Here is a 27,334-nt window from a genome sequence, read left to right as displayed (position 1 = left end):
GAGCAACAGAAAGAGGTGGATGGCGGTACTGGGTTGTCCTGCAGTCGGTTCCCAAACTTTACTGTGAGTCAGAATCCCCCAGAGGGCTTGTTAAAGCGTAGATGTGCTGAGTCCACCCACAGGGTTTCTGATTCAACAGGTCCAGGGCGGAGCCAGAGAATCTGCATTTTTGACAACTGCTGGGTGATGGGACTGCTGGTTCTGTTCTGAAGGCCTTTTGAGGGTGTCGAGGGGGGAGTCAGACAGCGCTTCTCACGCACAAAACTTCCTCCAACTCCTCCTTCAGCATTTCTTTCTCTACAGAGCTCTGTCCTTTGTGAACCTGCTCAGATCTCTGCCCTCTTTCCTACTCATTCTCATTTTGCTCAAAGCCTAGAACTGGAGAGTCACACTCCTGTCCCTTCGCCAGCCCCTCAAGTAGAGCAGCCTGGCCCAGGGGACTTCCGCCTTGCTCCTCTCCACACCCCGCGAGCGGCGCCAACCAAGGGCGCTCCTTGTAAAACAGACAAGGGGCAACCAGGGCCAGCCGTGTGGTTTTTATCGCTTTTGTCCTCACATATACGATCACCGCTAAGTCAGTTAACATGTGTGGTGCACATATTGTGTGTCAGATACTCACTGTGGATCCACCAGTGGACAGGAGGGCCTACTTCTGTCCTTGATGAACTCACAGTACAGTGGGGCTGGGGAAGGTGCAGGGAGAGACCACTACGAGGAAGGAGCGATTGCAGTGGCCATTTCTATAGTAGGATCTGTGGGAGCCCAGAAGCCAGAATCAAATCAGGGTGGGCTTCTCAGGGGAGGTAGCATTTAAGCTGACACCCGAAGGATAAGTAGGAGTTGATCAGACAAAGAGGCAGGAGGAGAAGTTTCCAAGCAAAGAGAGATGCACATACAAAGGCCCAGAAGCAAGAGAAAGAGACAGAATATTCATGTAAACAAATCCACCCATGAAGGAAGAGATGAGCTGCCTGTGTGGATAAGAAGAACGTGTGTGTAAAGAACTTGCTCTCCAAAGCACAAGGGGAGATGACCTGCCCTGTGCTGTCATCTGTCAACTGAGTTCTGTTTGGAGGACAGTAGCAACGCAAAGAGTTGGACACGACTGAGCGACTGAACTGAACTGAACTGAATACACAAAACAAGCTTCCCTGGTGGCTCAGTGGTAAAGAATCTGCCTGCTAATGCAGGAGAGTCTAGTTCAATCCCTGGGTTGGAAGATCCCCTGGAGAAGGCAGACCACTCCAGTATTCTTGCCTAGGAAATCCCTTTGAGAGGGGAGCCTGGCAGTTGCAGAGTTGACACGACCTAGCAACTAAATAACAATACACAGAATGGTATCAGTCGATATGGACCACTGCCAGTGAACGCGTGCCCGCTCCTCACCCCACCAGGAAGGGAAGCCTGTGGAGGCTTTGGACATACAGATACACTGGTCCTCCCTGCAGCCCCAGGAGGGCCTTTGTGAGCACAACTTTCTATGCTTCCTGGAGGAGGAGACCAAGGCTCCAGACGGTCACACGACTTGCCCTGGGTCACACCCAGGCAAGTGAGGAGCTCAGGTTTGAATCTACACAGGCTGGCCCAAGTTGTTTTCACTCAGCCTCTGCCTTACTGGCTCAAGAGAAGAAAAAGCACAGGCACGTTTTCTCCTTCTCCTCACTTCAATTCCACCATCCCCGAGAATGCTCTGACAAGCAAGGCCACAGGGAACGGAACACCGCCCCAGGCCCCCAGAGACATCCAGACCACAGGGGGCTGCGTCTGCACTGGGACCGATCCCTCGGCATCAGGTATACATAAGTGCATCATTCCTCCTGAGGTAGCTGGTGTCACTCTGAGTTCTGGTATGGGACAAAACTAGGTTCACATTCTACTTCCAGTCCCTACAAGCTGCATTCTCTCTTCTTCAAGTCCCACCTATAAAGAGATACCACGCTCGCCCCAGGGGACTACTGCTGGGAGGAAGCAAGCAGGCTTATGTCCACCAAGCATGTGCCCAGCACAGAAGCAGAGCCCAGGCAAGGACAAGCGGGAGGCTTTCATCCTCAGGGGTGGACTGACCCAGGGGTGTCTGAACTCACTGAGCTGAAGGCCACCAGTCCCCACTATGGAGACGTCACCAGGATAACCACCACTTTGTGGGCACAAGTCTAGCTGTCAACTGGTCTTGCAGACAATCCCATGAGACCTGTCCCCGTTTCATTCCTGCCTTATTCAGGCTCCTTATTTCGAATAATGCCTGTTAGAACATAGTAAGGTCAGGTGTTCACCAGGACTGCCATAACAAAGTACCAGAGACTGGTACTGGGTAAAACAGCAGAAAGGTTATTTCCTTACAGTTCCAGTAGCTATAAGTCCAAGGTCAAGATTTGGTAAGCTGGTTTTTCTGAGGTCTCTCTGCTTGACTTGCAGAGGGTTTTCTTCTCCCTGTGTCTTCGTATCATCTTCCCTCTGCATGCATTCTTATGTAAATATGTGCAAATATTATGTAAATATGCCATAATGTCCTCTTCTTATCAAGATAGCAGTCATACTGAATTACAGCCCACCCTGATAACCTCATTTAAATTATCTCTTAAAGACACTATCTTTAAATACAGTCATAAGCTGATGTACCAGGGCTTAGAACATTAACACATGAGTTACATACATGCAGCTGGTACAGTGCTTAGCATACAGGAAGCACTCAGTAAGTGGTGCCAAAGGTGAGGGTGATGATGGAAATGATGACACTCTCCTGACTGGGAACTACTGCAACAGGATGACAAGCCATCAGTGCCCATTAGGAAGCCCCTCTGGGTTTGACTGGGACTGATCCTTTGGGATCAGGATCTGGGAAGACCTGGATTTGGGAAGCCATGCACTGAATGAATTTGCACATCCACTAACTTTGTATTCAGAGCCATGTGGCTTCACACCCTCATGATAACATTCACTAGCTGGAGACTCTGAGCAAACCCACTTGGTTGAGCCTCAACTTCTCTCACGCAACAAGGTAACAACTGCCAAGGGCCTGGCAGTGAGAGATCCCCAATGCATGCTCTTTCCTCCATCTGTGAGCAGAAAGACCAGTTTTGAGTGGCATTTGAGCTGTCTACCAGTGATGACTCTGGGAAAGTCACACCCGGGTGCTCAGATGCTTCAGCTCTTGCCTGGGAATGACCATCCCAATCCCAAGGGTTGTCATAAGGTAGGAATGAATCAAGGTATATGAAAGTGCTTTGCTACCTGCAGAGCATCCTGTACAGGTGAGATGTCAGCCCCCTTTTGAGACACAAGTCTTCAAAGGTCTTTGTGAGAGGGTGCTCACACCCACACACCCGATTCCAAGAAAAACACAAGAGGTGGGGGCCGTGTGGTTTCATCCTTCATGACTCACAGAGGCCACTCCTGCTGGGTATTCAAATTCTGTGGCTAGAGGAGCTGTGCTTTTTGACTATTCACCCACACCCACTACTCTCTTGTCCAGAGGGAGGGAGTGGAAGGCCAGTGTGACTTGGAAATTTATCCCAAGGCTGTGAGATTCTTTGGGGAGGCAGGTGCTAGGGTGTAAAAAAGGAAGTCAGGAGAGGGCATGAATTTTCTGGTCAGTAAAGGAGGAGACTGATGCTGAAGCTGAAGCTCCAATACTTTGGCCACCTGATGCAAAAAACTGACTCACTGGAAAAGACCTTCATGCTGGGAAAGATTGAAGGCAGGAGGAGAAGGGGATAACAGAGGATGAGACAGTTGGATGGCATCACGGACTCGCTGGACATGAGTTTGAACAAGCTCCAGGAGTTGGTGATGGACAGGGAAGCCTGGCATGCTGCAGTCCACAGGGTCGCAAAGAGTCAGACATGACTGAGCGACTGAACTGAACTGATACCTTTTAAAAAAATATACAAACCATAAGTGTCATTCAAAGAATTCTCACCAGATAAACATATCTGTGTAAGCAGCACCATCCCAGAGGCCTCATGACCCCTTTAAAATCAATAGTCTTGTTCTGGTCTGAATTGCATTGCCCCCGTACCCGTCCCCCCAAAGGTGGCTCAGATGGTAAAGAATCTGCCTGCAATGTGGGAGACCTGGGTTCAATCCCTGGGTCGGGAGGATGGCTACCCATTCCAATATTCTTGCCTGAAGAATTCTATCGACACAGCAGCCTGGGAGGCTACAGTCCATGGGATCACAAAGGGTCAGACACAACTGACCGTCTAACATTTTCACTTTGCAAATTCATATGTTGAAGCCTTATTTTCCAACATTACTGCAGGGAATAGACCTTAAAGAAGGTAATTAATGTTAAATGGGGTCAAAAAGTAGGGCCCTAGTCAAACAGGACTGGGGTCTCTGTAAGAAGAGGCAGAGGGGACTTCCCTGGTGGTCCAGTTGTTAAGACTTCACACTTCCAATGCAGGGGGCACAGGTTTGATCCTTAGTCAGGGAAATAAAAATCCCACATGTTGTGAGGTGCAGCCAAATAAAGAAGAAGAGCCAGAGACACCAGGGAGGCATGACAATGAGAAAAGGACATGTAAGGATACAGCAAGAGACAGCCACCTGCAAGCCAAGGAGAAAAGCCTCAGGAGAAACAAACCTGCCAATGCCTTGACCTTGGACTTCCAGCCTCCAGACCTGTAGGAAAATGAACTTCTGTTGTTTAGTCCCCCCGTCTGTGGTGTTTTATTATGGCAGCCTAAGAAGATTAATACAACACTTCTCTCCTAGTTTTATTACTTTTTTATTACCCACACTTGGTATATATCGAAGTCCTTAAAATAATTACCTACCAGGGCACGAGGATGAAAGTAACAAAAAAAGTGTCTGGCACAAAGTACATAATACTGAACAAAACAAGACACAGAATGAATTTAACTAAATGTACAACACAGGTGCCCGAGTTCTGATCAAATCTATGTGTGCATGTGTTTTAATTTCATCTAAGTGGCACATGCAAAAGCATTATTCAGAGCTGTGTGTCAGGCATGGTTCTACTTTATTCCATTTAATTCTTACAACTGTTTGGAAGCTATGCCTGTTGCCATACACATGTATGCAATCTGTGGGCTCTGCTGAATGCACAGGACTTCACAGTGTGCTGACACTATGTTTGCCTCTCCTGTTCCCCCAGTGTACCCCAAGGACCTCCTGATCACCTTGTTACCAAAAGCAATGCTGTGATGAACATGTTTGAATATGTTCCCTGAGGAACCTGTGTAAAAAACCTGGGATGCTCACCAGTAACAATGCTGAGTCCATCAGAGTCGATACATTATCTTCACTAAATTCTGTCTGATGGCTCTCCAAAATCACTGCCTCCATCTACACCCACACTAGTGGTGTGCAAGAGTCCCTAGATCCTCATATCCCTGTAAATGCTTGACATTATCCAATTATTTCATCTTTGCCAGCGAGTGTAAAAGTTTACCATTGTAACTCATATCTCCAATTATTAATGAATATACTCACAAGCCATTTTGGCTTCTCTTGCTGTGGATTGCTTAATTGTACATATTGCCCAATATGCCAGCAAATCTGTAAAACTCAGCAGTGGCTGCAGGACTAGAAAAGGTCAGTTTTCATTCCAATCCCAAAGAAATGCCAAAGAATGTTCAAATTACTTTACGATTGCACTCATTTCACAAGCTAGCAAGATTATGCTCAAAATCCTTCAAGCCAGGCTTAAGCAGTATGTGAATCAAGAACTCCCAGATGTGCAAGCTGGATTTAGAAAAGGCAAAGGAACCAGTGATCAAATTGGCAACGTCCACTGGATCAAAGAAAAAGCAAGGGAATTCCAAAATATCTATCTACTTCTGCTTCATTGACTACACTAAAGGCTTTGACTGTGTGGATTATAACAAACTGTGGAAAATTCTTAAAGAGATGGGAGTACCAGACCACTTTATCTTCTGACTGAGAAACCTGTATGCAGGACAAGAAGCAACAGTTAGTACTGGACATGAAACAATGAACTGGTTCAAAATTGGTAAAGAAGTACATCAAGGCTGTAACTGTCACTTATATGCCACTGCTTATTTAACATATATGCAGAGTACATCATGTGAAATGCTGGGCTGGATGAATCACAAGCTGGAATCAAGATTGCCAGGAGAAACACCAATAACTTCAGATATGCAGATGATACTACTTTAATGGCAGAAAGCTAAGAGGAACTAAAGAACCTCTTGATAAAGGTGAAAGGGAGTGAAAAAGTTGTCTTAAAACTCAACATTCAAAAAACTAACATCATGGCATCCGGTCCCATCACTTCATGGCAAACAGATGGGGGAAAAATGGAAACTGTGACAGGTTTTATTTTCTTGGGCTCCAAAGTCACTGCAGACAGTGACTGCAGTCATGAAATTAAAAGATGCTTGCTCCTTGGAAGAAAAGCTATGACAAACCTAGACAGCGCATTCAAAAGCAGAGATAACACTTTACCAACAAAGGTCCATATAGTCAAAGCTATGGTTTTTCTAGTAGTCACATATGGATGTGAGAGTTGGACCATAAAGAAAGCTGAATGACAAAGAACTGATGCTTTTGAACTGTGGTGCTGGAGAAGACTCTTGAGAGTCCCTTGGACAGCAAGGAGATCAAACCAGTCAACCCTAAAGGATATCAATGCTGAATATTCATTGCAAAGATTAATGCTGAAGCTGAAGCGCCAATATTTTGACTACTTGATGTGAAGACCCACTTTGCTGGAAAAGACCCTGATGCTGGGAAAGGTTGAGAGCAAGAGGATAAGGGGTGACAGGATAAGATGGTTAGAGAGCATCATTGACTCAATGGACATGGATTTGAGCAAACTCAGGGAGATGGTGAAGGACCGAGAAGCCTGGCATGCTACAGTCCATGGGGTCACAGAGAGCTGGACACATCTTCATGACTGAACAACAACAGCAACATTTTGCCCAACTTTCCATTGGGCTCCCCATTTTTTCTTAAAATTTTATATAATGTCTTATATAGTCGAGGTTTTAGATGTGGCATCTGTGACATCTGTCTATCGGAGTGTTGCGGTCCCAGCACTGCTCACATTTTGTCCTGAGAGTCCTTCACTGAGGCACTGGAGCACATTTAGTAGCACCCCTGGCCTCTGTGCGCTAGATGCCAGGAGTGCCTCCAGCCCTGCTGTGATATCAAAACTGTCTCCAAATATTGTCAGTGTCCTGGGATGGTGGGCAAAATCAACCCTAGTTGAGGACCACTGATCTATAGGTCATCTTCCCACTGGGTTATGACTATCTAATCCCATTGATTAGAAATCCAAAATTTTGATTAAAAATAAATTAATTTTTCACATGAGACTTTGCATTTGGGGATTTTGTTTGAGAAGACTTCCTTATGCCTAAGTTTAAAGAAATATTCCCTTACATTTTCTTCAATCTGTTTTACTGACATTTGAATCTTCAATTTATCTGGAGTCTACTTGTGTTGTTCTGGGTAGGAATCCAGTTCTACCGTGATATATATAATCAACCAGTTTTCAAAGGCATCTGCAAGTCCGTGAGATTTTCCCCATTGCTCTGTGGTGCTGTGTTTATCACGTATCAAGTTCCCATACCTGTGTGCCTTGTCCCTGAGCTCTCCATCCTCTTCCATGGATCTACTGACATTCCTTCTGTGGAAACCACATAGCTCTCTATTACCCTGACTTTTTAAAATACAATCCCAGAGATACTGCATTTTATCTTTTGACATGTACCCACTGCTATATTTATGTACACATGCATTTTTGGCTGAGCTGGGTCTTTCCTTGTTGCACGAAGGCTTTCTCTAGTTGTGGGGGGAGGAGGGGGACCCCGCCACTCTCTAGCTGAGCATGGGCTTCCCGCGGTGGTGGTTTCTCTTGTCGTGGAGCACCTGCTCTAGGCGCACAGATTTCAGTAGCTGTGGCACAGGGATCTCAGTGGTTGTGGCGCAAGGGCTTCACTGCTCCATGGCATGTGGAATCTTCCTGGACCAGGGCTGGAACCCACATCCCTTGCACTGGCAGGCAGATTCTTATCTGCTGTACCATCAAGGAAGTCCTACTACAACTTTTTTAAATATTTTAGTATCTAGAAGACACATCCCTCCTCTTTTTAAAAGATGCCTCAGCTATTTGCAGACCTTTATATTTATTAATTTGAGAAAAAGTTTTAAGTTTCTCAACATATATGAAGTTCTAATTGCAATTGCATTTTTAAAATTTTAAATTAATTTGAAGTAGCTGACATGTATAGAATGTTATGTTATCATGAACCTGGAGTATCTCTCGATTTATTTAAAACTTTCTTTTATGTCCTTTAATTGAATTTAATTTTTTTCCAAAGAGAACTCATTTATTCAGTGATAAACTAATTCCTAGGAATCATTTTTGTAGCTACTATGAATGGCAGCGTATTTTCTTTTATGTGTTTTATGGCTGGTGTTTGCTGGTGTGGAAACAAGCTGTCAGCTTTTAGTAGCTGGTCTCGTGTCTGACAGTCTTGCTGAATCCTCTTGTTAGTTTTGTTCAGTTGGTTTTCCTTGTCCATGATCACAGCACTTGTGAATAATGAGAGCTTTATCTTTTCCCTTCAATCTTCACACCTCTGTATTAGTTTGCTGGGGAATCTATAACAAAGTGCCATAGGCTGAATAGCTTAAACAACAGAAATTTATTTTCTCACAATTCTAGAGGCTAGCAGTCCAAAATCAGGCGTCAATAGGGCTGGTTTCTCAGCTTGTCGACGGCCGTCTGCTCCCTATCTTCACATGGTCTTTCCTCTGTACCTGCCTGAGTCCCAGCTTCCTCTTATAAGGACACTAGTCCTACCGGATTAGGGCCCGCTCTAATGGTCCCATTTTAACTTCATTATATTTTCAAAGACTCTATCTCCAAATACAGTCACAATCCAAGGGCCTGGGGGTTAGCACTTTAACATATAAATTCGGGGGAAAACAACTTCTCGTTTCTTCTTCTTGGCATCAGCTGCAGGGGAAACCGAGGTGCCCCCACAGTTCTCCGCGTCACAGCCAAGTTGTAGCAGGCAGGCGCTGGGACCCTGAGGCAATGAGTGGGAGAGAGGAAAGAGCAGAAGTCACATCTGTGTGACAAGGCTTCCCATCCCCGTCTGCCTCTGGCTCATATTCCCTCCACGTGCCAAATCAGGATGTCCTCCCCGGAGCTTCCCACAGATTTAGACTAGTTCTTAAGTGCCTCCATGCTTCCCCTTCCTTCCATGGTGTCCCCAGAGTTCAGGTTGTGGTGGCAGGTGTTAGGATACAAGGGCCAGTGGGAGTGGTGTGAACCATCTAACAGAAATCCCTGTGATCTGATCCGGCTTTAGAAAGATCTCTTTGGCTAGTGTAGAAACTGAATTAGAAATGGGGAATCCCAGAGACTGAGAAACTACATAAAGCGCTATTGCAATAAATGAGCTGTCAACTCCTAGACAGAGGTAGTGGTGCTGGGAATGGAGATGGTGTTGATAGGACTTGGTAATTCTTTACGTGTGGGATAAAAGGCAAGAAAGAAGTCATGAGTGATTCCTAGGTTTCTGGCTTGGGCAACTGAGTGGATGGTGGTTAACTTACACTGTGTATCACAAGACAGTCCAGGGTCAGGGAAAGGACTCAAGGAGGACTCAAGGAGATTGACGTGCCCACAAGACATCCAAACTGAGATGTTTAACAGGTAGTTGGGGCTATAGGGCTGGTGGTCAGGAGAGAAATATGGACTAGATGGCCTTGGACATCATTAGCCCATGAGCGGGAATTGAAGCCATTGGAATAGATGAGCAGGGGTGAACTTCCAGGGATGGTGTGAGGAGGGAAGAGAATAGAGGGTCAAAGACCTATCCTTGAGTATTACAAGGGCAGGTCTAAAGAAGAAATAGCAAGACGCTGAGAAAAAGTGTCCCCCTTGGCAGTCAAGGAAAGAGTACGTGTTAAGAAATGTGGCCAGGTGAGAATCAGGTCAGATGAGGCCTGAAAGGTATTTAGGGGCATGAAAGTCATCAGTGACCTCTGCCCCCAACAGAGGAGGTTTTCATTCTCATCATAGTGATAACAATAAAGGATCTTATTAACAATGATATCACTCTAGAACTATATGGCTTTTTATTACTTCTACAAGCAGTTTATATTCAACAACTTCCTTTTGTTTTAGGAAAACTGTGTCCCATAATATAATTTTCGAAGGAACTGGGGAAGATTTTCTAGAGAAGAGGAGACTAGGGATAGGGTAGGATGTTTGGACTATGAGCAGTCTTAGAAATCACAAAAGGCTGTCGAGAGCCTGCTCTGGGGAAGCCAGAACCGATTCACACGTTTGCAATGCCAGAGTTGTTCAACAACAGAATGTGCTGCTCCAAAGCTGGAGAGACTCCCCCCACACCCTCACCCCACCCACTGCAGCCTCTCAAGCCCTTTCAAGTTTGTGGTCTTATTTTGCCTCACAGCAGTTTTCTGCCAGGAGAAGTGAGTTTCCCTTTGCTGATATATAGGGAGGATGAATTTCAGAGAGGTTCAGTGATATTGAAAAGGTCACACAGCTGGAAGATGGATGGGGTGGGGCCTACACCGGGTCCTCTCATTCCAAGAGCAGCATTCTGGCCATGCCGGAGGTAAGGGGCCTCTCAAAAGGGAAGCCCAGAGAAGAGTCAATGCCCTTGGGAAGCAGGAGGGCATGTCAGGGCTGGGGCCCCTACTAGATGAGGGTATTTCCAGCTGAGCAATCAGTGTGATTTTCTGTATTGCATGGGATAATGCACTCTTGACACATGAGAAACTAAAACACAGAGGCTAAGAGACTGATGTTTAAAACTGAAGATGTGTCTCCTGTTAATGCAGACCAACAAAGGGCTGTGGGCTCCCCATGAGGCGCAGTGGTAAAGAATCTACCTGTCTGCCAAGGCAGGAGGTATAGGAGATGGGGTTCCATCCTTGGGTCAGGAAGATCCCCTGGAGGGAGAAATGGCAACCCACTCCAGTATTCTTGCCTGGGAAATCCCATAGCTAGAGAAGCCTGGCGGGCTACAATCCACAGGATCACAAAGAGTCAGACATGACTGAGCACACACACATACAGATGTACAAAAGGTTGTGCTTCTAGAGGCCTCAGCAGGAAAATTCCAACCTCAAAAGGTGACTATAGCCATGGTTACTGATCAGTTTATCTATATCTGTGCTCTCAGGGCTGGTGAGGGTCTTTGTCCCCATGGCTTGCTGCAGAAACAGCCTTGTGTACAGAACTAGCAGTGGCCCAGGCTCACACTCCAGGTGTGAGGCCAGGTAAGGCCACTTACCTGCTCAGCTCTTCTCCTGCAGATGCTACCATATTGAGGATTAAGGACACCAAGGACTACAAGGAACAAGTTTTGAGCATTGACACCATCTAACTACCAGAAAGCAAGGGCAGATATAATGGCCATCTGAATTAAATTCGCCCGTTCCAGTCCATTTTAGTTCACTGATTCCTAAAATGCCGATGTTCACTCTTGCCATCTCCTGTTTGACCACTTCTAATTTACCTTGATTCATGGACCTAACATTCTGGGTTCCTATGCAATATTGTTCTTTACAGCATTGGACTTTACTTCCATCACCAGTCACATCCACAACTGGGCTGGCTTTGGCTCTGTCTCTTCATTCTTTCTGGAGTTGTTTCTCCACTCTTCTCCAATAGCATATTGGGCACCTACCAACCTGTGGAGTTCATCTTTCAGTGTCCTATCTGTTTGCCTTTTCATAATGTTCATGGGGTTCTCAGGGCAAGAATACTGAAAAGGTTTGCCATTCCCTTCTCCAGTGGACCACACTTTGTCAGAACTCTCCACCATGACCCATCCGTCTTGGTGGCCCTAGACAGCATGGCTCATACTTCCATTGAGTTAGTGATGAGTGGACATGAGTTTGAGCAAGCTCCGGGAGTTGGTGATGGACAAGGAAGCCTGGCATGCTGCAGTCCATGGGGTTGCAGAGAGTTGGACACAACTGAGCGACTGAACTGAACTGAGGCAAAGGCAGCCAATGGACAGATTCAGATCTTGAAAAGAGCTTATCCCTTAAGCTTAAGAAAGTCACTAAGATTCATATCCATTTTGGGGGGTATCATAGGATCTCAAGGGGGTGATAGGGAACATTCTGTTAATTGTGGCAGGGAGAGCTCTGGCAATTAATTTGAAAGAAATTATAAAAACTCAGGTATCCATCAACAACAGCATGAATAAAAGTTACAGTATGGCCACGCCGTGTAACACTATACAGCAGCAAAAACTGGATGAACGAGGGTATTCACCTGTAGGGTGTTGGATGAATAAAACACCTTGCAGAAAAGCACATGCACTATGATAAAACTCAGTGTAATTTAAAAGTCTGCAAAACAATGCTACACATCACTTAGATATGCACACTGGTGCAGTAAAAGTATAGGAGAACTGATGGGGGCTGATAAAGACTTCATTCAAGGAATCAGTTACCATTTGGATGAAGAGATGGTGGGAATATGCAACAGGAAAGGTATGCCCAGGTGGCACTAGTGGTAAAGAATCCACCTGCCAATGCAGGAAACACAAGAGGGGTTCGATCCCTGAGTTGGGAAGATTCCCTGGAGGAGGAAATGGCAACCTACTCCAGTATTCTTGCCTGAAGAATCCCATGGACAGAGGAGCCTGGCGGGCTTACAGTCCATGGGTCACAAAGAGTCGGACGTGACCAAAGCAACTTAGCAAGGACCTGCAAGGTATACCCAGGAGTTTCTACAGGATTGGAAATGTTTGTTTCTTAGGATAGGTAGAGTACATCCATCTTACAAGATTCTTTAGGGCTTTTTGCTTTTAAAATACATTTCCTAATAATTTCTTGTGACTGTGTTTATACTCAAAGCTGGTAACGCAAATCATAACATTCATATGTGTTAATGAATCTGTCTCCTCTGCTGAGACATGAGGTCACACCCTCTTGAAGCCAGAATCACCCAGCTAAGCTGCTCCCAAATTTTTCGCCCGCTGGGTTTAGGGGTAATTTTGTTACACACAAGTAGAAAACTATTATGAGGAATTACTGGGTATTCTTGAGCAAAGCAGTGACACTATGAAAGTGGTATTTACCAGGCTATCGTGTAGCCTCCAAAGACCAAATAGCGAAATTTGCTGTTTTGCAAAGCCCCAAGTGGTTACACAAACCCGGAAGAGCCTGCAGCCCAGAACTCGTGGGCGGGGTAGGCATCATGTTGGTACTTTCAGTACGGCCTCAGACCAATGTTAATCAACTCTGAACTTTTTCCAATCAAATCTACTTGCCTCAACAGTTCACCCCTGAGGACAAAAAGCAGACCTTCAGACTTCTCTGCAAACCTCCAGAACTCAGCTAAACATAGAGCAGGGGCAGCTGATTTATGATACTTCACAGGTGATGAGGAAAAATATCCCCAACCTGGCCGGGAGATGCCGTGCAGCCCTGAGGGACAGAGTGCCGAGAATGGAGCCAGAGCCTCCTGCCCTTGCAGCTCTCCTTGCAGCCTGGTAAGACACTATTCCAGGTTTCATGTCCTGTTTGCCATCCTAGACCCATGCTTCCAGTGAGCACAGAGGTGAGGGTGGGATAGTGATGGGTAAAAGAAGCTCATGAAACAACCATAAAGGGAAAAGCAAAAACATTTAGCTAAGCAAAGGAAGCAATCTTTCTCTCTAGGCTGCAGTTCCCAAAGCTGATTCAAAAAGTAAACTCTGCAGTCAGGGCATCTCCTTAAAACAAGCTCTAGCAATTGCCTAAGAATTGAGCTCTCAGTGAAAGGGAGAGGGATGAGGTTGGTGACAGAAATAGATATGGTCCCTGGACGGAAAATGTGTCATCAGCCTGACGTGCTGTGAGGGGCTCAGCTTATGACTTTGATTACAACAGGAAGACTTTGTGCTGGGTTGGAAGTAGTCATCTCAAAGCTAAATTCCATTTCTTGGAGGTGGAGTAGAGAAAAATCATCAATTAGATTTGGGCAAAGTTCACATTACAAGAAGAAAAACATGACCTCCCCACAAAAACAGAAAATGTAAAAACAAGTTTTGAGAGAGTTGTTGTTTGGTTATTTCTGTAAGATTAAATAAAAGTTGTTTAGCATAGATCAAAATTTTAAAAACAAAGGAGACAATTTTACATAGAAGCCAAAGGCCTCAGATTTGTCCCTTGGTAGCATTCTAAGGGGGCTTCCCTGGTGGCTCAGATGGTAGAGAATCCACCTGCAATGCCGGAGACCTGGGTTCTATCCCTGGGTTGGGAAGATACCTTGGAGGAGAGCATGGCAACCCACTCCAGTATTCCTGCCTGGAGAATCCCCATGGACAGAGGAGCCTGGAGGGCTACAGTCCATGGGGTCACAAAGAGTTGGACATGACTGAGCGGCTAAGCACACACACAGCTTTCCAAGGATCTCTTTCACTTGCAGATGGAAAAGCTGAGGTTCAGAAAGGGAAGGTATGGAGCCAGGGTCACAAAAAGATTGTTGGCCAAGCTTAGAGCAGGACCCAGGAACCCAGGAAGTGGGCGACATTCATGAACTATTTGAGCCTTCCCAGTTCAAATGAGGAACAAACATGAGCGTGAAGAGCTGGGCATCTGTGAGCTACTATTAATCCTCCTGGGGACAGCCTCCCAGTCACTCAAATTGTTATTAAGGGAATAAGGACTGGAAGACAGGAGCTCGCTGACCCAGTAGAGCGCATACACAGGGGCAGCATCTGAGTCTCTGGGAATTGCTTTCTCTCGCTTAGGCCCAGCATGGACTTCTCCAGAAGCTGGGCCTGAGGACAAATGAGATTAGAAATATAGCAGAGAGTGCTTCTTGAAAAAGAAGGGGTCCAGGACTGAATGAAAAGACAGACAAAGGCAGCAAGTGGACAGTCTTAATGCCAGAGAGACCTAGGTGTAAATCCCAGCTCAGCCCTTCCAGCTGTGTGATCTCAAGTAAGTCATAGGACACCTCTCAGCCTGTTTCCTCCTCTGTAAAATGGGCATCATACACACTTGCAGGGAACTCAAGATATCTAAGAGAGCTTTAATAAATGTTATGAACTCCTGAATCCTTAGCTAGAAAAGAGAAAGAGAGGAGACATCCAGACAGGTACAAAGTTCACCTGCCCAACCTGACAAGACTTGCTGCTGCTTTTAGACCATTCTCTCGGCTGCCTTTGTACAGACCCATTTCCTCCCAGGGAGGCCAGGACACACCTTGCTGGCTCACCACCAGACTTACATTAAGGTCACTCACCAGAGGCACTCGTGGGCTCTCCCAAGGGCCAGATAAAATCCCAGTGGGTTTTGGAGATATCCTATAGTCTCCCTTCTGCCTCCTTTAAACCTTCTCTGGCTGTGCCAATGATGGCAGAGAAGACAGGTGGCAAGAGTGGTTCTGGAGTCAGGCAGAGCTGGATTCAAATCCTGCCTCTTCTTTTATTTGGCTGAGTAAACTTGAACAAATACTCACCTCTCTAAGTCTTGGTTTCCTCATTTGAAAAACTCCAATGATAATAAATATCTATTTTGTAGGATTGTCATGAATCAACGTAATGAATTTAATGAGGTAGTTAATTAATTTAATGATGAAATTAATAAAATGCAATGAATTTAATAAATTAATGTAATAAATTTTAAAATATAAATATTCTAAATATATATAATATAGTATAAAAGTATACTATAATACTATGACATATACAGCATAATAATACACTATAATTGTGATGAATTTAATAAATATTATAAATATCACAATCACACATTATAATCATATATCATAATGATATAATACTGTTTTATATATATATATAATAATGTACTATGATATGCATAGCATATTATGGCATATTATAATCTATATAGTATAATACTATAATATTATAGTATAATAATAAAAATAAATTTAATAAATTAATGTGATGAATTTAATGAGGAAATGTAATTAAAGCACAATCAGCCAATATTTGGGTAGCTCAGATGGTAAAGAATCCGCCTACAATGCAGGAGACCCCAGATCAATTCCTAGGTCAGGAAGATCCCCTGGAGAAGGGATAGCTACCAAACCCAGTATCGTTGGGCTTCCCTGGTGGCTCAGAGAGTAAAGAATCTGCCTGCAATGTGGGAGCCCTGGGTTCAATCCCTGGAGTGGGAAGATCCCCTGGAGAAGGGCATGGCAACCCACTCCAGTATTCTGGCCTGGAGAATCCCCATGGACAGAGGAGCCTGGTGGACCACAGTCCATGGGGTCGCAAAGAGTCAGACATGACTGAGCGACTAAGCACACACACACAGCCAATATCGGCAGTGGCTGAATACACGATGAAATCAGGGTAGGCTGCCTGTCCAGAGGTGGGCAGACATGGTAAGTCTTAGAAATTCTGCCTCTGCTATGGAGTAGGTGTGTGATTCTAGGTAAGTCACTTAAGCTCCCTGCGCCTCTGCTTCCTCTCATGGACGATAGACATCATGCTTTCCAGAACTCAGAAGGTGTCTGTAAAATTCAACTGATTTATTGGAAATAGAAGTGGTTAGAAAACTCTGTAGCATGACTCCATAAAAGGATAATAATTATTCAGATATGACTGGATATCTGTAACTCTAAAATGTTTCCATCTCAAAATTATCCAGAATGCAAGCAGAAAAGAAAAGAATTAGCGGTGGGAGAGGTAAGATAAAAATCAAAGAATTTTGAAACTTCTAATGGCACAAAATTCATTCAAACATTGAAATTTCACCTTAACTGGTTTTTCATTGTTATTATTATTTTATTTGGGGATGAGATTTTTGGGTGTTTGTTTCCAGAGAACACTGTGTTTCTTCTTTTCTCTAAAGTTACTAAAGAGTATAAATACTCCAACTGAGAGCTTTAATAAGGGCAATCATCCATGTGATTTGTCAGAAGCCAAAATAAAATTCTGAGACAAAAAATAGGCCAGTCTAAAGTGATTTTGGCCATTCTCACGAATGGAATGAGGACTCCTCAGAGCTACTTAAAAGTGTCAATTCTAGAAGTTCCTGTCTTTCCAGATCTTGAAAAGTGGTTAAGAACAAGGAAATTGCTCACTCACACCTGGGACTGAGTCCCAGCGCTGGAGCTTCACAGGCACGTGATCCAGCGTCACCTTCTCCATAAACAGGGATAGTATAGTGTCCCATGGCGTTAGCAGTACATGTCCCAGAGGGTCGTTTTGAGGGTTAAATGGATAAACCATGTAAAGAGCTTACCCAAGTGCCAGGCACACAGTAAGTGTTCAACAACCACAGTTTTAAGAGAAAGCTCCCCTTGAACCTTTGGGGCCTTGTACTTTCGCGCTTGTAACCGTTTTCCCAGGTAACGTCTCCTTTTGCCCTCTCAACAGCCCAAGAAGCTCTGTAGATTGGGGTTCATTAGCGCCCTCTAACTACTGAGAAACTGAGCCTCAGTGAAGTTAAGTGACTGGCACGCGGTCTCCCTGAGGATGAACAGGAGTGAAGACTTGGGTTCCTTCAAAACCCTGCACTAAGGGGCAGGTTTCCCAGACCTCAGAGAGAGAAAGGCTGAGGGTAGCAGTCCCCGTTACAAAGTCCTTACCAGAGTGGAATTCAAGACCTCGGGGCCTTGTGGGGCAGTGACTGTGACTCAGTTCTCCCACCTCTGACCTTCCCCACACACACACACAGCTTGGTGCCAGAGCTGTCCAGCTGACAGCAGTCAGAGCTGCTGACACCTGTTACAGATGGGCAGGCCTGGCTGTGGCTAGAAAGCCAGAATGTTCTGCCCCACAGTTTCCAGTATCTGACGTACACGCCTGCTGCTCACCTGCTGAGGGAAATCTCTCTTCAGGCACCACGTCAGCAGGTTTACCGTAAAGTCATCCTCTGGGACTTCCAGCCCCAGCCCCTAATTAGTCATGCCCCTCCCATTTTCCTTTTTGATACGGAATGGAAAGACCCCAGAGGTGACGGAAAACACTGTCATTGAGCCCCACGAAATCTTGGACTTAACACATGTTGAATCACCTAAGCTACCAAGATCCCAGACATTCAGACCTTGAGAGTAGGAAAAATTCTCAGAGGCCATCTAATCCAGGGTAGGGTGAACTTTTCCTGTAAAGGGTCAAGTATATATGTTAGGCTTAGTAGGTCACATCCAATCTTCTTTATTTTATAACAAGCTCCTGAGCTAAAAACAGTGTTTCCATTCTGAAATGGCAGAATTTGGCTTGAAGACCATGGTCCATGGATTGCTGATTCATCCAACCACCTAGTTTAAGTATATTTGTCCAATGTTACTCAACCGTCAGGACTGTCACTGATACTCAGATCTGATTTATGGGCCATTCTGCCTCCAGAATTAAGATTATTTTATTCTGGTTCTTAAAAAATCTCAATCTCTACTTCTTAACCAAAATGCTTGGCTAATTGTATTTTCAACATTCAATAATGAACAATGCTGTGGATGAGTGCAATAGAAGAACAAATGTTATTTAAAATCAAAACTAGCTGTGGTTGTTTCTGCCTTGCAAAGAGAGGAGAAATTATTTCCATCAGCATGAAGATACATCTTTAGTCTGGCAAAGCTGGTAGGGAGAGAGAAAGGAATAGATGGACAATTTAAAAACCTTTTCCTGGTTCTCTAGCACTAGTGAAAAGGCAAGAGGCTGGGGGGAGGAAGGATAAAGAAGACTGCCATTGCTTTGCAGCATTTTTTATTGTGCAAAGGGAGACCCCCACCCCACCACCAGGCCACGTGGCAAGTATTATCAGCCTAAATTGCTCTACTTAGTAAAAGGAGGCGAATCAGATGGCCTAAGAGATGGTGCTCCTAATGATGGGTACATAGAGGGGAAAAACAGGATAGCATGACAGTGTGATACACATACCAACTGGTAAAACCAAGAATGCCCAGTGTTAGTGCTAAGTGATTTGCATAAATAGGATCTAAGGTCCCTTCAAGTCCCTGGGCTCTGCTAGAGTTGACTTCTATGAGCATCTGTATTGCTGTTTTTTGTGCAAATTGAAGAAGAGGTGCTAGGGAAAGTGAGGTAGACTTTGTGTATGTGTCAACATACACAGAAGCAACCCAAGGACTTAGAACACATTAAGCAGAGACAGGATCTCAGAGGAGATGTAACCAGGAAAAGATAAGCCTGCCCAACATCGTGCCCCCTTCTTCTTGCTATCAGAAAATCCCCTGGCAGCTGGGAAGGGCCCTAGGCATTGTCAGGAAGACACTGACAGAAGTCTTGTGGGAATTCTGGAAAAGTTTCATTCTTGACAAAAGGAAAAACGCGGCAGCACCATCATGTCCTACCTTTCTCCTCTCTTTGTCCATGCGCTCCTAGACTGCAGGGAACATCCCACTGCCATCCAACAGAACTTTCTGCGTTGACGGAAATGTTCTGTGCCTGTACTAGCCCAATGCAGTAGGCACCAACCACTTGAAATGTTGCTAGGATGACTGAGGAACTGCATTCTTTTTAACTTTTATTAAATTTTAATTAATCTAAACTTAAATAGCCACACGTAGCTGGAGGCTACCTTATTGGACAGTTAAGACTACAGAATCATGGGAGCTTTGACTCTGATGCTGAGCCATCTATCTCCAAGCTGCTCATTATTCTAGAGAAATCTCTAGTTTTTAAGTTAATGTAAATTGAGTTTTCTGATGCATGCATGCGTGCTAAGTTGCTTCAGCCGTGTCCAACTCTTTGCGACCCTATGGACTGTAGCCCACCAGGCTCCTCTGTCCCTGGGATTCTCTAGGCAAGAATACTGGAGTGGTTTGCCACGCCCTCCTCCAGGGGATCTTCCCAACACTAGGACTGAATCTGCATCTCTTACATCTCCTGCATAGGCAGTCGGCTTCTTTACCACTAAGGCCACCTGACTGGGGCCAAAAGCATTCTAACTGATACTTCCAGAGAGAGACTAGGACAGCCCCAGAGCCTCCACTGCCTAGGGGATAATATTCAATCCATCAACCCTATCTTATTTGCATCTCAAAGAACAGTTAAGTAGCTAACGCCAGGGTAGAGGAATATCCCAAGCGGAAGGGAAGGGTGGAAGAGAGTCCTCCCCTCCCTCACTCAGACTGTCTCTTTGGTCAAAGACACAAAAGTCTAAGACAGCTAAGGCTCGGGAAAGCTGGACACCTAGCGTCAAAATGAAGTGTCAAGACAGTGGTCTGGGGCCTGCCTTGTCCGGGCTTGGGTTTTCCCTACCACACTCACCTTCAGCAAGTCACTTCCTCTCTCTGAAGTTCATATCTTACATATATCAAGTGGGGAACAATCAAACTCTTCCAGCCTAGCTCAAGGAGCTATTCTAGGGCTTGGCTCAAAATGGATGGAAATAACATATAGTCAATAGGAAAGTGCTGGTGAGGAAATCTTGGAGGAGGTCATTCCTAGAAAGACTGGAGGCTTTAGAAGGTCCTGTCACCTGGTCTGAGAAGCACCTCGCATCCAGGTCTGGTCAGCTCTTCAGGCCCCGATTTCACCTCTAATGGCAGAGAGTTCCACCAACCTTGCTAAGGGCCTGATGCAGGGAGAGGGGTGGCCTGGAGCTTAGATAGCCCAATTCTCATGAACAAACTTGGGGCAGGCACAAGACATGGATCCCTTGAGTGGCCAGCTCAATTGGTACCCGAAATGACTGCAGATCAGTACCCTCAGACATACACAGCCTAACCTAGTCCTCATCTCTGTTCCAGGGGAAGTATTTCTATCATCCCCCAGTCATGACAGGTCAAATCCAAACAAAGAAGTAGGTAGTAGGTTAGCAAGCCTCTAGAGTAGCTTTGAAGTAGGGAGTCAGGAAGAATGGGTCCCTTTGCAGGAAATGCAAAAAGAAAAACTCAGGGGGCCAGAGTTTTATAGGAAATAGTTTGGACCAGAAAAACAGCCTCTAGCCTGCAAGTACAAAGGTTTATATACCTACACCTTCAACCCTTTACCCATCAACAATGCTGAACAGATTTGTGTTGCAGCTGCCATATATTGTTAAAAGATAGTTTACTTAAAATTGGGTATAATCATGACCTTCATAGAAATATAAAATAAATGTGTATCAGAGATTTTATTTAGGTCATTAATTAGCAAGGGAACCAGTAAGATGTTTAAAGAATCACATATACACAAACAATAAGAAGTTTTGAAATGAAACTACAAATAGATGCTCAAGTGGCTTATTCCACAGGGGTGTGCCAAGCCAGTTGTTCTTCCACTGGAAAAAAAATCACTTGGGTATCTGTGAACATGAACCATTTGCATTGCTCTGTTATCTACAACTTACAGAGTTCGGAAGTAGCTCAGAGGCAATGAAAATCACAACAGCCCCATAGAAACACCTAGTTTTCCACTGACGACATCTAGGAATCTTTTCAGTCCACGTCACAGCCATCCACCATCTTCCCTACAACATCTGGGCAGGTACCTCTATCACTTTAAATACTGGATCCACACCTGTCTGTGGGACCACTCCTTGAAATGGATGCCAACATCCCAGGAAGTTATCCAGTCTGCTCTGGAGCTAAGGAGAATTGAGGGAAGTGCTGAGAGGGCATGGAAAATAGCATTCTTGAGCTCAAAGAGGTCGAATGTCAAGGACTGTATTTTACAGAAGCATAAACGGAAGCCTGGAGAGAAAAGGGTTTTTTCTAAAGACACAGAACAGAATGGAATAACACCTTATTCTTCTCCACAGCATACACTTTTTAAGGCAGAGAGGCTGAAAAAGGAGGTGCCAAGGGGCTACTCATTTTCCCATAGATATGTTCTTTTCCTCCCTGAGTCACATCTGCAAAACAGGAGTAATAATACCTCCCTCCCTGTGCTGTGGGCTGTGAGGTTTACATAGGAAAAAATGCCTCATAGCCAGTGCTCCACAGAAACCGTTCTCCTCACTGTCCTGAGTGGTCCTGTGACTCAAGGACAGTCACAGGGGCCACTCTGCTTTCACTCTCCCAGAGGGTGGCAACAAAACAAAGACCAAAGCTTCTCCCCTGAAATGAGTCAGGAGCTTCTTTCTGGCCCAGATTCAATTAGACTGGACCGGTATCAGGCCACAGCTGCATTTCCAGTGCCATGTTGGCCCCTTTATAACAAATTTTGAGGAAAATACAGCAAAGAGGAGGACAGTTCAAAAATAATTTAAGTTGAAAATTCACCAGGAGGGGCTCTGGGGCAGAGGCCTGAGGGTGGCAGGTAGAGACGGTCGGGCAGGAGTAGGAATAGAGGAGGCAGAGCCCCAGCGAACTGTGCCTTCAGCATAGACAACCCGCAAACAGACACACTGAGTTCGTTTCCCAGCAGGGCCGAGTCGGTGTGACCTTCAAACAGCCCGCAGGGCAGGGCTCTGCGCATCTCCTGGGTCCTGATATGACTGAGCATCCGTCACATAACCCTGCTGTGAGCAATTTGGTCTCAGTTCTCTGCCACATTCTCAATTTCAGGGCATCCCTGATTTCTCTCTGCAGAGAGATTCAGAAGAGGCCCAGGCTAGAAAGCGGTGGGGGTTTTGTTTTGTTTTTTTCCAACAAGCACACTCACTAGCATGTAACAAGGAGAGAAAAGTTTGCAAAAGCATCCAGGTCAGGCAGGAAGGGACCCTCAAAGCTTCTGGGACCCCGTCCTCTCCCTCCTCTACCAGGTCAAGTGAAAAAAACCACTGCAAGAAGAATCCTGGCTCTTCGAGGACTGATCAAGTAGCCCCTTGGATGAAAGCCCTTCACGTTCCTCTGACACTTCGGAATTGACAGGTCACTTTCTTGTCCTAGTTATTGAAGAACATTTGACCCTACTTTACCAGATGAGAAAAATAGGATTGTGAAAGCCCAGATGAGTTGACTGGGGCCATGCAGCTGAGTCAGGACTAAAACCCACGACTTTCATCACAGGTATCAATGAGCAATGGGGAAACTGAGGTGAGAGCAGGGGAAACCATTTGCCTAAGGTCACACAGAAGGTCACCTACAGGGCTGGGGCTAGAACCTGTGTCCCTCGTACATCAAAGCTCTTTTCATTCCACCTCTCTGCCTCTCTCCGTGGCAATCTCTCAGGACAAATGCCGTCTGAGGCATCATGGGCCTTTCCTTTTAGGGAAAGACGCCAAATCCTTTTCCTGCCAGGCAGACATATAGGCAGTGACTTCGTGGAGCTCTTTGTTACTAGACTGAGGGTGCCCGTGAGCTCAGCAGCAGAGAGGACCTTTGTTTATCGTGTCTGCATGAGTGCTGCAGGTAGACTGGTCACTTTCGATTTCCTATCTTTGTCTGAATTCTATTTTCACTGCCTTTTCTCCTACGTTGAGTAGCATTACTGTAGGCAGAATATGAAAGTGACAGAAACAGTCAAATCTAGAACCCTGAGAATGAAAATAAGACAAATGGACATAAAACTCATGAGAGCTGCCATCCTTACAAGAATTTAGATTTTTTTTTTTTTGAAAAGCCAAAGTTCATAGATTGAGTGCGGATTCAGTTGGGACTTGGTGCTACCAATCCAGAAGTGCTTAGAGATGCCATGCGGTGGGAAACAGCTCACCTGAAAATCAGTACCTATACTTATCTACCTGCTTATCACTGTGATTTTCAACGTGGAGCTCATGTTTGAAACCACTGCTTGCCGTCTTTATGGGACAGACTGTAAAGGTTAGCATTACATGGGATCTCACTGTAATTCCATTTTAACTCCTCTGGGAGGTGAATGACTGTATCTTTCAACTGCTCCCCAGTGCCCCCCACTAAGTGAATTTAACATAAACCTCTGCAGTAGTCTGTCTATGCACAGTCACTCAGTTGTATCTGACTCTTCTCAACCCCATGGACTGTACAACATGCCAGGCTCCTCTGTTCATGGAATTTTCCGGGCAAGAATACTGTAGTAGACTGAATTACTATTCCCAGTTCTTTCCTGCCCTGTAAAAAGGACTACATCTCCTTTTTGCCTTGTGAGTTGGCAATCTACTGAATTCTCTTTGAATAGAAGGGATAAAGTGTATATCCAAGCCCACCAACACTGGACTCAGCCATAAGACTTGTTTTGGCCGGTGGGACATGGGTGGGAGTGACAAACTGCAAGTTCTGACAATGACTTTAAGAGGCATCACGTGCTTCTGCTCGCCTCTCCTGTACTCCTGCTCTTTGCCATAATAAAAGTTTCCCCCGAGTAGTTTCTGTCCCTTCCGTTCAGGTCTTAAAGTGCAGATATGTGAGGTTAAGTCTGAGCTGACCCGCATCTTAGAGCCAAGCTCTGCTGATCCAAGCTAAGCCCAGTAGAAACACATTTTCCTGACCAGAAAATCTGAGTAAGAAAAATACATGTTATCATAAATCACTGATATGAGGGTAAGTAGGTGGGATTAGTTATTATGCAGCATTATCAAGCAAAAAAAAAAAAAAAAAATTAATACAGACACAGAAACTTAGGTTATTCCATCCAAGGCAAAATCTTTAAGTTCAATCAGTATTTTCATATCATATAATAACAGGCAAATGGACAGCTTTTTTATTTATACATGCTATAAATTGACAGTGTGACACCCAGTTCATACAACAGTGTCTGGATCAGATGAACCCACTCCCAAAGCTAATCACTAGTCAGGAGGATTCAGGGGTTCAATTCAGGGCTAACAATCAGAGATATGAAGAAAGTATTCACATGAAAGAGGACAAAAAAAAAAAAAAAAATACTGCAAAAGTCTGCTCACTGCTGAGGTATTAAAGACAATAGAGAGTTTGTGGAAGTATGTTTCCCTACTGCCACCCAACTTGTCCCTGGGAGCACTTAAAACAGACGTTCTCAGATGTCAAGCAGGGATTTGTAAAAGAGGTGAGGAAGTGCTCAAACCTCGTTTGCAATAGCAGAGCCCTTTGTTTAAACACCAACTCAAATGTATCCTCAATTTATGAAATAATTAAGAATGGAAGTGCTCTGTCTGAAGCCTATGTAAGCAGTCAGGGTTCTTTCTGCTCAGCTTTTCCTTAATTCCCTGGGGTGATCTCTACACAGATATCAATTTTGATGGCAGGGAAACTGAGGTCAGAGAAGGGAAAATGACTCTACAGACTCCAGTGAGAAAGCCATGGGATTTTAGGGTCTCTGAAGACTCACTCAAAACTCTAGGACCCCGGGTGCCTTCCAAGCCAATAGTCTGGAGGTGGTCATTTTCATCCTATTTGGAACAACGGAAAATATAAACAAGTAGCTATGAATCTTGATACCAGAGGCATGCTGAACCCTGGCCAGTGTCAGCAAGGGAGGTGGTGACTGTTGCTGCTCTCTAAAGAAGTAAGACTCCAGCAGCAAGGTTTTGACTCAAGGGATCAGCAGATAAGTCTCAAGACCATCTCCTGTACTGCAGCCATCATTCTGCACACAGGCCACATGAATCAAAGTGGCAGGAGCAGAAGCCCTTCTAAGATCTATATGGCTTCTGACTGAGGGAAATGTGAGATGGCCCTGGGAGCCCTTGCATCTCACAGCTGTCAGTGCCTGGTGCTGGTGCCTTCAACCTCCTGCCTATCCTGAACTCCTAACGAAGTGAAATCACACGCACCAGGAAAAAGAAGGCATTTCTTCTATATTTCAGTGCAAGCCAAGGAGGAAAGGGATAAAAAGGATTGAGAAGGGCCCTGGATCTACTTAACAAACTTGTGGGGTTTAGGCTGAGTATGCTCAAGTGTTGGGAGCTGGCGTGAGGACCTCCACCCATGGCAAAGGTCATGAGGAAGGAGGCTCGACATATGCAAAGGCAGGATCGAGCCTCAGGAGTCCCCCTGGAAATTCTCAAGCATCTACCCCCATATCCAGAGCCTGCCTACTTTACTACTTTGTGCTCTCACCTACATCGTGACTTTATGGGGGCAGTACCCCACTACCTCTCTCTGAAAAAAGAGTTAACTTACAGCTCCAGTTAATAATTCCTGGGTGTGACAGTGTTTCAACCTACAAACTCCTTTGGAAGTCCTCTAGCCTACCTGAATAGGTTTTTCCGGCCACATGTGATTGTTCAGAGCCTCCCAACTGTGAGAGGCATGAGATGTTCTAAACTGTCTAAATACAGATTCCTTTGAACAGTTACAAGATTGATTAGAAATTGTATTGGTGAAGGGTTTTTCACTTGCTGGGCCAATGTTTGCTGCTAAGTTTCCATATCCCTTACCTGCTGTGTCCCTGGCAGTGTATTGATTAATATAATTGGTGTAAGTAGTAGCTTTAATATTTGTAACCTTGGACCCTTGAGTTAATTCTTTTTCTTGTTGTAGCCCACCACACCTTTGCCCTATAGGAATGCAACTTTATCTAATGCTTTTGGAGGGTGGCGCCTGACTTTAGAATAATCACCTTTAGAGAAAAATAAGTTTCTTAAAATGTTAACAGGCCTCCGGGCCAGAAGATGATGCAAATCACCTAAACTTTTGCATATGATTAAGTTTGCAGGAAGAAAGCCTGGCTAACTGCATGACTCTACCCCTTCCCCCATTATCCTCTATGCATAACTTAAGGTATAAAAACTACTTTGGAAAATAAAGTGTGGGCCTTGTTCACCGAAGCCTGGTCTCCCCATGTCATTCTTTCTCTCACCTTCTGGCTAAATTATTCAGCCTCTTTTCTCCACTGAATTTCCTCACTGAGCTATCCTTATTTAACCACTCTTTATATCTTTAATTAACATTTAAGTAAGCTGTTGTTTCCTGATCGCCGAAGCCCTCTCCCCCTTCGAAACCCCTGGATCCACCGGGGCTGGACCCCTGCACTCAAGTAATGAGGAAATGAAATAGCTATTGCTTCTCGTTCCTCTAGGGCAACATTATATAACATTGTTTGTTCTCTTCTGAAAGCAGAGAAACACGTTTTGAATTTGTGCATCTGGGAACCGGCAAGTCACCATTTAAAGAGACACAAACTGTGTAGGATGGAAGAACATGATCTTAGGGAACATGACGAGAACCAACATGAGGATCCAGTATTCCTAGTGGCCCTCTGAAACTCACATAGGCAAATCTCTTTCCCCTTCCAGGCCTCATGATGCCCTGGAATTTCAAGGTAGGGGAAGGATCAAAAGGAGGATCAGAAAGACCTGACTCAGGCCTCCAGAATTCAGCCCCTTACAAAGTGACCTTCTTTGCTGCTCTTGTCACTGACCCTGAAAAGCCAGCAGGATCTGCAGTTGCCAAGGAATTGGAGCTAATTTTCCTTTCATTTAAGCTGAGTAAGCAAATAAAGCATTTATTTTGTGTTGAAGATTTTGGAAAATTGCCAGAATCACTTTCATTTCTCAAACAGAAGGAAAATGACCAAGTGAATTGCTCATCCTACCACTGTCAAAACCGCCTGAATTTTTTCCCCATCTTTGAGGAACACTCGGTTACATTTGC

General features: G+C 44.9%; 1 protein-coding gene and 1 long non-coding RNA gene across 2 annotated transcripts in view; one reads left to right on the top strand and one right to left on the bottom strand.

Annotated features, from left to right (window-relative positions):
* Positions 1-8,410: 8,410 nt before the first annotated feature.
* Positions 8,411-27,334, bottom strand: part of TMEM268 (transmembrane protein 268) — an 82,963-nt gene continuing 64,039 nt past the window's right edge. Inside the window, exon 11 of the mRNA XM_025279205.3 lies at positions 8,411-9,026. The gene's annotated coding sequence lies outside the window, so the exon portion shown is untranslated. The remainder of the gene's footprint in view (positions 9,027-27,334) is intronic.
* On the top strand, positions 13,399-27,200 carry LOC123332961. The gene is made up of 2 exons (XR_006550178.1): positions 13,399-13,487; positions 26,977-27,200. It is a non-coding gene; the product is annotated as an uncharacterized LOC123332961 (long non-coding RNA).

Source organism: Bubalus bubalis, chromosome 3 (assembly GCF_019923935.1).
Source record: "Bubalus bubalis isolate 160015118507 breed Murrah chromosome 3, NDDB_SH_1, whole genome shotgun sequence".
Classification (NCBI taxonomy): Eukaryota; Metazoa; Chordata; class Mammalia; order Artiodactyla; family Bovidae; genus Bubalus; species Bubalus bubalis.
This window is presented reverse-complemented; position numbering and strand designations above follow the sequence as displayed.